This window comes from Schistocerca nitens, chromosome 5 (assembly GCF_023898315.1).
Source record: "Schistocerca nitens isolate TAMUIC-IGC-003100 chromosome 5, iqSchNite1.1, whole genome shotgun sequence".
NCBI lineage: Eukaryota > Metazoa > Arthropoda > Insecta > Orthoptera > Acrididae > Schistocerca > Schistocerca nitens.
Window position 1 is genome coordinate 792126005 of NC_064618.1, and position 13430 is coordinate 792139434.

General features: G+C 42.7%; 1 non-coding gene across 1 annotated transcript; it reads left to right on the forward strand.

The window, feature by feature from the left end:
- The first annotated feature begins 2423 nt into the window (after positions 1-2423).
- On the forward strand, positions 2424-2542 carry LOC126260974 (5S ribosomal RNA). The gene has a single exon (XR_007546677.1). It is a non-coding gene; the product is annotated as a 5S ribosomal RNA (ribosomal RNA).
- The last annotated feature ends 10888 nt before the right edge of the window (positions 2543-13430 follow it).

A 13430-nucleotide genomic window follows, 5' to 3' on the forward strand; every position in this document is an offset into this window, starting at 1 on the left:
GGTTACTCTGCAGTTCACACTTAAGTGCCTGGCAGAGGGTTCATCGAACCATCCCCTCTCGAATGGGGCGTGGAAAAAGGAACACCAAAATCTTTCAATTCGATCTCTGATTTCTCTTAATTTATTATTATGATCATTTCTCCCTTCGTAGATGGGTGTCAACAAAATATTTTCGCATTCGGAAGAGAAAGTTGGTGATTGAAATTTCGTAAATAGATCTCGCCGCAAAGAAAACCGCCTTGTTTCAGTGACTGCCACCCCCAACTCGCGTATCATATCAGTGACACTCTCACCCCTATTTCGCGGTAACACGAAATGAGCTGCCCTTCTTTGCACTTTTTCGATGTTGCTCGTAATTGTAATTCCAAGGTATTTAGTCGAATTGACAGCCCTTAGATTTGTGCGATTTATCGTATACCCAAAATTTATCGGATTTCTTTTAGTACTCATGTGGATGACCTCGCACTTTTCTTTGTTTAGTGCCAATTGACACTTTTCGCACCATACAGAATCTCTCTCTGGATCATTTTGTAATTGGAGTTGATCGTCTGGTGATTTTACTAGACGGTAAATTACAGCGTCATCTGCAAACAATCTAAGGGGGCTGCTCAGATTATCACCTAGATCATTTATATAAATCAGGAACAGCAGAGGGCCCATGAGACTACCTTGCGGAACGCCAGATATCACTTCTGTTCTACTCGATGATTTACCGTCTATCACTACGAACTGTGACCTCTCTGAGAGGAAATCACGAATCCAGTCACACAACTGAGACGATACTCCATATGCATGCAATGTGATTAATAGTCGCTTGTGAAGAACGGTATCAAAAGCTTTCTGGAAATCTTGGAATATGGGATCGATCCGAGATCTCTTGTCGACAGCACTCATTACTTCATGGGAATAAAGAGCTAGCTGTGTTGCACAAGAACGATATTTTATGAATCCGTGTTGGTTATGTATCAGTAAGTCATTTTCTTCAAGGTGATTCGTATCATTCATGTAACGAAACCAGAAATTCGGTTTGTAGTTGGCAGTTTCCAGTGACTGCTTCTCAGTGCCTACTCCTCGAACTTTTTCATAAAGAAATTCGCTTTACTGGTCTTAAGAGGCTATTCACAGCTACGCTTTCAGTCTGTTCATGTAACTCATCGTTCCGTTTGAATTACGTGCTCGTGAGGCAATAATTAAAATAGTCTGCGGTATCAGGAGGAAAAATTTGGAACAGGTGTTGCTGTACCTCATCCATCGAACATAGTAAACAGAGACGTCACGTCAAAACTTAATTATATGTCATCGGGCTAGACCACTATGCCATTTAATTTTCTGATGAAAAGTGGCGAGTTCTTCGTATAGGAATGCGATCGGCGCACATACTGTGGCTATAATATTGTCAAGAACTTGGCAATCGAATACTTGGGCGGACCAATGGCACACACTGTAGGTCTTAGTGGCACATGTGTGTCCACCTTCGGCAATCCAAGTCTAGGTGGTAGCGCGGCTGAATTGGACAGACTTTTCTCAACGCTCTGTTCGATAGAGGACTTCTTTGTCAACCGCGTAACAGTTCTAACAACTCTGTAAGTGAGGTCTTTACTCAGCTTCCTACATGTCTGCAAATTTAATAAGCCTTTACTCTTGCTATGATAGTCGGTCACACTCAAAACGACCATCGCATTTCTCTTGTCGGGGGGGGGGGGGGGGGGGGAGAGTGATAATACAATCGCCCTCATTCGGGCATTTCGAGGTATTCTTCTCATCCTCAGTAAAATTACTTTATGGAGGCATTGTGCGAGTCAGTACCCAAACAGCTTGAATGTCCAGGTAAGTTGATAACCTTGTAGGAAGCATCTAAGTGGCGGATCGTATGATTAGGCTGCTAATTATCAAATTTCTTCTTCTGTCTACTAGACGTTGTCAACATACGCTCCCTAACAGTATCGTGGAATCCGCTCTCCTAGTAGGACCTCTTCCGTCCGTTTGAAAATCCACTACGCGTTGGTCGAGCTCCATGTTCGCTTAATCCTCAAGAACATAGGAATAACACTGACTGCTCTGCAACGAGACAGACATATGAGGGAACACCAAAGCTGCACTTTCTTATTATGGCGACCTTCCATGCGTCGTACATTTCACCGCAGAGGCGTCTAATTGTAAAATGTAAACTTTCACGACCGGAAATGTCTCACAAGGGGAAGTCACGACGTTTGGAACGCGTATTTACTGCAAACTACGTACACTCGTAGTACTCCACGAGGACAACAGAATGTGTAAGCAGTAGTGCGTACTTCTCAAGCGTTATTGAGAAAATCGCAAGATAATTTCGGTCCTCAAATATATACCTGTGCGTGGCTGTTTTCACCGCGAAGCGCCGGCAGCAGAGTGGTCTGCTGTACAGCTGGTGCAGTGGAGAGAGTTTTGCCAACGGCCATACCATGTTGAATACACCGGTTGTCGTCCTATCACCGAAGTTAAGCAACATCGGACCCGGTTAGTACTTGGATGGGTGACCGCCTGGGAACACCGGGTGCTGTTGGCTCCCCTTCCTTTTGCCGGCACGGTAGCTCAGCGTGCTCGGTTAGAGGGTTAGCTACCCTCTGTAATAAAAAACTGAGTGAACGGATCAACAAAGAACCTGAACAGCTGTCATCGGACGTCCGCCACGAACAAATTCATTGACCAATATAGAGCAAAATGAGATAAAAAAAAGTGGTCAGCGTTCAAGCTTCGTAATCGCTGGATCGCTGGATCAAGTCCCGTTCGTCAGTTTTTTTTTTAAATTTTTAACACAATCATTTTCTTCACTATTTATATTACAATTGATATAATGGGAAAAATACGTGTTATCGGATGAACTTTTATTAAATTTACAATGTTACTTTGCAGTCTTCAAATTTTTACTATCACAAATAATATAACATTCATAACTACCGACTATTAAACGGCCAAACTCATGAAGTGATACTGAAAATGTATGCTTGTCCGTGATTTGAGAAATCCCTTATACCTGGAAGAAGCCAGAAACGACTTGTTACCTCCAAGTTTTGACCAGCACAGACGGCTTTCGAAAGATGTATAAGTAATCGTCGCTTTCGACATTACGAATACAAGTTGCGTGATGGTATTTTTCGTAAAAACATGAAAAACAAAGTTAAATGGCACCAGCTGCATTGAATAAATGCTATGTTTCCGCACACGCAAGGTGTTTTGAAGTTCTCCGTGGAAAAACAAACCTCGTTAACATTTTCAAAAACCTCTCTTAAAGCCGATAATTTGGAAGCAAACCATGCATAACGCAGCATTTCCTTAAATATCGGCGCTGATCATTGGCCATGCAGTATCGAGTGTTATTTTAATAGCGTCTTCACGAGAAGCAGTTTCTCGTTCTCTTTCGATTAAATATGAACAATTTTGAAGACACGGACAGGCATACATTTTCAGTATCACTTTACGGATTTGGTCGTTTACTAGTCGGTAGTTATGGACATTATATTATTTGTGATAATAAAAATTTGTAGACTGCCAAATAACATTGTAAATTTAATAAAAGTTCATCCGATTACACTTATTTTTCCCATTACATCAATTATAATATAAATAGTAAAGAAAATGACTGTGTTAGAAATAAAAAAAGAACTGACGAGCGGGACTCAATTCAGCGACCACGGGGCTTTAACGCTAACCACTCGGCTGCCGGCGCTTCGTGGTATAAATGGCCACGCACGGGTATATATTCGACGACCGAAATTAGTTTGCGATTTTCTCAATAACGCTTGAGAAGTACGCGCTACTGCTTACACATTTTGTTGTCCTAATGGAGTACTGCGAGTGTACGAAGTTTGCGGTAAATCCGCGTTCCAAACGTCGTGACCTCCCCTTGTCAGTTGTTCCGGATTCTTAAACCGTTGTCACATCGATTTCACACTGAAACCTAGCGCTTCCTCCCCATCTCCGAAGGACGTTTTGAAGGGCGATCGTAGCGTCTATGAGTATCCGATTCACACCCTGCCTCGCTGCTGACTGCAGCAAAGTTCCGTTTTCGCGTGATCACGAGCAATGACATGACGTCACATGCTTTGAATGCCGAAGTGCAATTTGCCGTAGTCAGGTCGTCGTCGGCTTATGGAAGACTGGTACGCATCTGCTTCAGCAACGGGGTCCAGATGTCATTCAATTTCACGCCCTCCTCCTTCCTACTGAAATTCCTGGGGTGTTTAACAATCACTACGCGTCTCTGTATAGCCTTTCATGCTATTCGCTTGTGGCTGCCAGTACTTGAGTCCTATCAAAAACGAATGTGGTGGTCTCCTGGCTACAAAGCATATTCCGCAACAGCTAATGTGTCAGTCTCTCCCCTCCTACACTGCCGGCCGCGGTGGTCTCGCGGTTCTAGGCGCTCAGTCCGGAACCGAGCGACTGCTACGGTCGCAGGTTCGAATCCTGCCTCGGGCATGGATGTGTGTGATGTCCTTAGGTTAGTTAGGTTTAAGTAGTTCTAAGTTCTAGGGGACTGATGACCACAGATGTTAAGTCCCACAGTGCTCAGAGCCATTTGAACCATTTGAACCTCCTACACTTCTCGCTTCTTGACGGTTCTTTTTGTAGTACCCACGTACTTCTCCCGAAAACTACACCGAATCCCAAAAATTTCTGCTTTTTCCAGCAGTTTGCGAGCATTCTTGGCCAATTTTAGGTAATCCAGTATCTTTCGAGGGGATACAACGGAATTCACATCACCATCCACAACAAACACGAGGCATCATGACAACGTTGGCGGATAGAGGGAGGAACATATGCGAATCAGGGCTGCTCGACGCGGAATTATAACATCTCATCAACGCATTGCCCAAGAATGGTTATTCCTTCACTCAGGTGAATAGAGCTTTAAGAGCCAAAATATCATAGAAATGTACAGCCGCCTCTGAAATCAAAAGTTTTCCTACCTTTCGTTAAGGACGCAGGTGACCACACAAGAAAAGTCTTGAAAAAGCGGGACCTCGCGGTAATTTACAAATCAATCCGCAAGATTCAGGATCGCCTAAACTTGGTCAAGAACGCTCGCAAACCGCTGGAAAAAGCAGAAATTTATAGGATCGTGTAGTTGTGGGAGGGGCTTGGGTGCCTAGGAGATACAAAACTAATGGTCTAAAAACGACTAGAAGAGGACAGTGTGCATGATCCCCTCGCTTCTAAACGGATACTGTTATTACTCACCTTAGCCGCGAGTCCGTAGAGGGTGGTATATGTGACGTACAGTATGACTGGTCAGCATTTCCACCCGGAATTTGCGAGTGTAAGTCGGACCTTCGTTGATCCGCCTTGGTGGGTCGTGTCGTCGGATTTCCTCCTACCTGTGCGCTGTGCAGCTCTCGTAAATGTCGTCCCGTGCAGATTCTTCATTGGCGCATTGGATGTCTCTGTCGGTGGAAGCTAATTATCTGAAATTGCTGTCGATTAACTTTGGGGTATCTATTTACTCGAAATTAACATTCAGAATGCCGTAATATCACTTTTATTCCTATTAGATCATTAATGAAACACTCATGTCACAAACTACTCGTAACCGAAAGCGTGGCTACCATCGAACAAGACAGGAAGAGCTCTTAATGCCGACTGCCGGCTTTGGCGCGCAGTCCGTATCTCTTACTAGCTTCGTCATAGTTCGTGGATTTCCGGTCAAGTTCGTACTTACTAAGGTATGCATTTGTTAATGAACGGGTGTGAATTTTAACGAGGCAAAATTATCGTAAATAGTTTTAAACATCCACAGGCTCTTCCTAGTATTCATGTTGTCATAAATGACTTTAATTAATAAATATAAATAAACAAAATCGGTTGACTTTGGCGCCAAGATGGCGGTACTTCCCGTCATGTATATTTCCCAGGCTGACGCTTGTTGCTACGGTCCAGCGCCGAGCCCCATCCCACTACGCGCGACATATGGTCGCTTCGTCACCTAGCCAGCCAGCGTGGGAAATGCTCTCCGATTCATGGCCGGCTACGGACTACAGCACATCCTAACTATCGTGAATACATCAATAAGAGACAATAATTTATTAAAACTGGTAAAAATGTCTTCCTCACGTAAGAGGAACCTTACAAGTGGCAATTGTAGAAGCAGAGAGATTGTTGAGGAACGTGCTTTGCAGCCAGGAGACCACTGTATTCATTTTGGCAGAAGTACTGGGATCCACAAGCAGGCACTATGAAAGGCTATACAGAGAGGCCATACATATTGTTGAACACCCCAGGAATTTCAATAGGAAGGAGGAGGGCGTGAAGCTGAACATCATCTGGATGCCGTAACCTTTCTCCCACCGGACGACAGCAACCGACTACGGGAAATTGGTATTGGATATTCAAAGCATGTGACGTTACGCCTGTGGGCGGGATCACGCGAAAACGGAGCTTTGCTGCAGTTAGTAGCGAGTCAGTGTCTGAAACGGACACTCGAAGAAGCTACGATCACCCTTAGAAATGTCCTACGCAGTTGGGGAAGACACGTTAATGTTAAATCCACTTGACCACGGCTTAATAGCCCGAAACATTTTATTAATAGTGACGTTTTCCATTCGTTTTTTTCTGAAGTGTGTTAAGGTATCAAATGTCAAGCATCATGGCAGACTTTATTAATGTTCGACCTTTATCATCTCTGGAGTTATCCATGGAAGAAGCATAATCCTACTTATACATCAAAATCTTCAGTTACCATCGTTTATTGGAATCTGCTGTTATTTATCAATTTCTCTAACTCTTTGTAGCGTAGCGTAAGACACGAAGAGAGGTTCTCACGGACGTTGGAGGGTTGGTGAACTGCAGCACGCCGCGGGGAAGCAGGATCCGGCACCGCCGAGATCCCCAGCATACGCACGGACACCGGTGTGATAAACACGAAACTCGAAATGCGGCCAAAGACCGTTAACTGACAGTTGCAGAGTAATATTTCGCCACCAACCGCCTCTATTTCCCCAGGATGTGGATACATTTTGGATAAAAGTTAATCTCGGGTTTTCAATGTGTACTACTATTATTATGACGATACTTACTTGATTACATGTTGACGGCCACATAGATGTTTTGTATTAATATTAAACCTATGCAAATGGAGAATTTAAACATGGCTAAGTGTATTTGCTATTTTGCTTTTAATATTTTATTATAGTCGGGACTGTTTTATTCTTTGTTTTATTATGCGATTACGTAAATTTTCATAATTTGTGCTACTTTTATTCTGTAGACATTGTTTACAATGAGACTTTTTTTAAGAAGAAAAACTATTTACGTAGGAGGCACTCTTATCACTTCTGGCCCCAGTTTGCGTCCATTTAAATCTCAGAATTGACCTTGACTTTTAGTTTTTGCCACCAGTACTTCGGATGTGAGCATGACAACTGCGTATCAATGCTCAAGGGCTACCTACATATTTTAGGGTTGCACTCTATATCACGCGTTTGCTGTTATATTGGTCGCTGTTCCATTCGGCAGTAGGTGGGGAATATGTTTGAAATTAGTCGCGCTATTCTGTCGGAAATTCTTTTAGCGTTTGTAACATCGTTATTAATTTTCTCGTTTCCAACAAATACGTGCATAGTAAAGATATGTACAGTAAATAAATTAAGAAAGCGAATCCGAAAGAGGCAGCAGGGGTACCAATCGAACTGCAAAGATAGTTCCATTGCTTTGATCTGTGAGTACATGCTGTAGTTAAAGCATTTTGTCTACCTAAAATATCGTGAAATTAACCCTTAAATGTTACATGTAGAGTGCTTTATTTTTCAAAACGTGAAGTATCAACTCATTATGGACTGCTTGAGAAACCAGTGTGATGATCTGCTTTCACCTTGGCCTAAGGGCAGAAAGAATTCCTCATGTCTCTATGCCCCCCCCCCCCCCCCCAAGAAGTCCAGAACCATCTTCTGCAGAATTTCCTGTTGAAGCTTCACTAATGCGAAGTAATCCAAAGCTCCATTATCAGTGAAAACTTTATACCATTAGAAGTAACTGTGAATGTTCGTGTGCGTTGCTTGTGCAACATCTGCCTGTTTGACCATCTAAGTACCTCATACTTTCAGAGAGGATCATTATGGCCGGTCAAGTTACCTGACTACCATTCCCTGTCTACTTAATCGGCTCCTCGCTGTACGCGTCCCTCTGCACTTTGCATCATGGCTAATTATCTACCATGTCATCAGAATCACAATGCAGGCTGTCATTTGCCTAATATCCTGCCTACACCCAGCCACAAAACAAAAACATTCGTAGACTACGCCTCCATTGGCAGTTACCGTGCGACTGTTTCCGGATGTGTGGTTGCTTTAGGTTATTTGGCTTCATTTATCGTCTAGTGGACAACCAATGCAATTTTACCAACACCCTATTACTACCGTTCAATACTTTATACGAAGATGCAGGCAAGATTTAATACACCGTGTTTAATTTCAAATAATGTTGTAACTTAGTTTGCTTTCAATTTAACATAATAAAGTTTATTTATTCCATTTTATGATTCAGTTATCATGACGGTGCTAATGCTTCTTGCGTTTATTGAACAGAGCAGTGCACCACGTTAAGTAATATCTAGTTACACTAAACCACCAAGATTATTCCAAGAATATAACCGCTTGTATACAGACTTAAAGATGCACACTAGCTAAACAGCGTGAAATTATTCTACGTCCAGCTCACGCCAACTTGCTGAAATAGTCTAAGTTCAACTCTGTCCAACATGAGAAATTTATTACAAGTCCGAACACGCGTGGACTCACGGAAACGTTCTAAATTGAACCTGTCCTACTTGCAAAAATCATTACAAGTTCGAAAAACGTGTTAATTAGCGGAAATTTGGAAGTCTACACGAACTTTTCCCACAGGTATTCTAAGTTTTCCCCACCGACGCGCGAGAATTTCACAAAACCTCGATCTCATACTTAGCAAAATTCTAAACACGTCAGGTCACGACTTACTCGCCGCTCGTAGGTACGTACAAATGTTCTGCCCCAGCTCTCGAGACAGGCTGTCCTTAGGCAAGATGGTCATCGCCTGTTTAAGCAACCGGCCCGTCGTTGAGTTCATTCTCATGCAGTATTCTCTGCATATTTTATCAAGCACATGTACAGCATGTCAAATTGTGTCGAAAATTTCTCAGATTTGCGCTAATGTCTTGGGTTTTTGCGGACTCTTCTATTTTCCTCATAAATTAGTTTTGTCTGTTCAAAAATTAGAATACGGTGTTGTGTTGTTTAAAAAATATAAATACGAGTATATAGAAATAAGTACTTTTATATACAAAATACTCTAGCCTAATTTATTATTAGAAGAAGGGATCGGTTGGTAGGACATGTTCTGAGGCATCAAGGGATCACCAATTTAATATTGGAGGGCAGCGTGGAGGGTAAAAATCGTAGAGGGAGACCAAGAGATGAATACACTAAGCAGATTCAGAAGGATGTAGGTTGCAGTAGGTACTGGGAGATGAAGAAGCTTGCACAGGATAGAGTAGCATGGAGAGCTGAATCAAACAAGTCTCAGGACTGAAGACCTCAACAACAACAATTTATTATTATGCCGCTACTATTTTTTTATATAGAAATAAGTACTTTTATATACAAAATACTCTAGCCTAATTTATTATGACGCCGCTACTATATTTTTTTTACTTTATGTGAAATTACCGTTTTTTATAACTCGGACTCAATATTCTGTTAAATAATACTAGACAACAAATTTTAACTTTTTGTTGTTTACAAAGGCCAAAATGTTTGATTTATGCAGATTTGAGTCTGTTGAGGTTGAAAATGACAAATATCTAGACAGACTCATGATTTTATGTTCTTCACATATTATAATGGGCCATAGTCTAACAGATATAATATTGCACAACACACATCTACTTAGTAAACATTTATGGTGGTTTTGGGGTTAATTGGACACACTGGTCACAATTATAGAGTCCGTTTTCCTAGAGCGATTCTAGTTTTTTTAGATACATCACATTGAAGTTTATATTTCCACTGAAACAATGATATACATTTTTTATGTTCTATTCAAAATTTTTTGATAACGACGGGAGTATCTAAATGGATTTATGCAATTTAAGATATGCTGAATCCATATGTCACGTCATTTCTGGCCGATAGACTCTAGTTTTTTAGATATTTGGTAGGCTATGTCACTGAAATACATGTGCAATGCAAAATCATAAACCCTGAACTATTCATAAATCACATGGAAAAATAAATCAAAGTGCTTCAGACCAAGTACATGAAAAGCTGCAGTAAATTTACACTGAAGAGCTAAAGAAACTCGTACACCTGGCTAATATCGTGTAGGGACCCCGTGATCACGAAGAAGTGCCGCAAAACGACGTGACATGGACTCAACTAATGTCTGAAGTAGTGCTGGAGGAAAGTAACACCACGAATGCTGTAGGGCTGCCCATAAATTCGTAAGAGTATGAGGGGTTGATATCTCCTGTTAACATCACGTTGCATGGGATCCCAGATATGATCAATAATTTTCATGTCTGGGGAGTCTGGTGGCCAGCGGAAGTGTTTAAACTCAGAAGAGCGTTCCTGCAGCCACTCTGTAGCAATTATGAACGTGTGGGGTGTCGTGTTGTCCTGCTGGAATTGCCCAAGTCTGTCGGAATGCACAATGGACATCGGGATGGTTACATATGTGTCACCTGTCAGAGTCATATCTAGACATATGAGGCGTCCCAAATCACTCCAACAATGTGGGTGCTGACGTGCCCAGGCGAGGCACGCTCACGTTCCAGGACGCTAACTGCGGTCGACACAGTGTCAAAAACGAACAACTTATTACTAGGATAAGAAAAATACCCGAAATCTACAGTTTGTAGATGTCCTAATATGGTTGAGGGGACGTATCAGAGTTGGAATGTATAAACAAAAGTAGCGAAGCTAATCTGGTAAGCGATAAGAGCGTATATCTAGGCGAAAAAAATATCAGAGCACCAGCAGAAATCAACTCTTTACACATGTTAGGTCCTTGTTGCAGATTCCTACACGGTAGAGCGGAAATCAGATGAACGTGTACAAGCTCCCTGATGTGTCGTAGCAGTACACGGATTTGTTTCCAGACTACGAATTTCCAATCTGCACCACTCGGTGATCCTCATCTAGGTACGAGGGGAGTGTTATGATACTTTTCATGATTTTCCTTTCCAAAATGCATGCATGTAGATCATCGGGAAGGGGGGAATTCTTAAGATTTTTTACTAGGTGGTGTATAGGACATGCAAATTTGTCCAGAAAGTACGAGGGCTATTCCGAAAGTAAGGTCCGATAGGTCGCGAAATGGAAACCACGGTAAAAATCAAAAATGTTTTATTTGCAACAGTTAGATACACCTTGCAGCTACCTATCTCCATAGTCGCCGACCCGACTTAGACGTGTATCGTAGCGTTGTACCAACTTTCCCATACCCTCGCTATAGAAGGCAGCCGCCAGTGCTCTCCGCCAATTCTCTACGATGGCCTACGGCTCGTTGTCTTGTGCCGAAATGTTGTCTTCATAACCAGCGGTTCATGTGACCTGAGCTGAAACTCAGAGGGAGAGAATTACGGGCTGTATTGAGGGTAATCTCACATTTCCATTTGAAAACGATGCAGGAGCATCTTCATTGCCCCTGCAGAATGCGGCTGAGAATTGTCTTGAAGACGAAACAGCACGACAGTTATGTAATGTTAGCTGCATAGCTTCAGGGGAAATTTCTCACCAGGCCCCCGTACTTGGCGGCAGACACTATTTTCTAGACATCTTTACGCACTCACTGCGAGCTCAGAAATGAGAAGAGCGACGTGATGCTAACTGGGGTTATACTAGAGACACTACCCAACACATCTGTGCAAAGCTTTATCGGATTTTCATAGTCGTTTCCATTTCGTGACCGATCGGACCTTACTTTCGGAATAGCCCTCGTAAGTTCCGATCCGTCGCGAAATGGGAACTACTGGGAAAATCCGGTAAAGCTTTGCACAGATGTGTTGGGCAGTGTCTCTAGTATGCACGTCGATCGTGTCGCATCACTCTTTCCAGTTTTGAGTGAACAGTGAGCGCGTAAAGTTGTGTAGGGAATATCGTCTCCCACCTAGTATGAGGGCCTGGTTAGAGATTTCGCCTGTGTCATGCAGCCCACATAACACAACTGTCGAGCAGTTCCTTCTTCATGCCAATTCTCGGCTTCACACTGCCGGGGCAGTGAAGACGCTCCTGCAGCGTTTCCGATGAGAAGTGTTTGATCACCAAGAAACAGTCTGTAATTGGCTCCCCCTGAGTCTCAGCTCTGCTCACAAGAACCGCTGGCTACGAAGACAAAATTTTTCCACAGACAACGAGCTGCAGACCAGTGCAGATAATTGGCCGAAAGCAAAAGCGACTGCTTTCTATGACGAGGATATTGGAAAGTTGATACAACACCCGAACTGGGAGCGGCGACTATGTAGAAAAGTAGGTGGAAGGTGTGCCTAACTGTTGCAAACAAAACGTTTCTGGTTTTCAGTGTGGTTTCCATTTCGCGACCGATCGGAACTTACTTTCTGGACAACCCTCGTATCATCGTATGAAATCAACCAACGCATGGATATGCCAGCAATATGACCACATACATCAGGAAAACTATCGAAAACATATGAAAAAGTTTTATAAAATCGGTAAAAATCGAGGAAAACCTGGTATAACTACGATAAAGTGATGGGAAATACGTACAATTGTGGGAAATACGACGAAATATGTGAAATCGAGAAGAAAACTTGCAAAATTACGTAAATTGACTGATAATATGTGAAATAAGAGAAAAGATACCACGAAATGCGGGGAATTTAACTGGGTTGGGGGTACACGGACAGTCAAGACCGAGAAAAGCTTAAAAATTATGCTGAAGTGCTGTTTCAGCACATGGAGAGCTTCAGAAATTCTGTTCGTTTGCAAGGGGTAATTTAAAGTAGACTGGGGCGGCATAGAGAATATGGATCGCGGAGGGAGGCGTGCCAGGGTAATCCGTGCACTTGTGTGAACCGCTGTGCCAAGGCTATCGTATCTGCCTAATAATCAGGAGACATAGGTTCGCTTCCCGGCCTTAGTACAAATTTTCACCCGCCGCTTCAGTCTATATACGTAAAATCAAATCAGTATGAGACCAGTTAAGTCTCTGAAATTGAGTCATTTCATTTGTGTAAAAACAGTTTAGATGGTGCCTGTGAAGGAATGCCAGTTGTATCATAACGATCTACAGCATTATTCGGCTAGCTATGGCGTAGTGAGGTATCGTAAAACCACGCACAGAGCGACTGGGAAACCGGATTCTGAAGCCAGACAAAGCAGCAGCTGGGAATGCGCTTCAAGATCACTCCAACACAGATGGTGAGGGCGACAATGCGGCGGTATTGGCCAGTAGCATAAAACGAC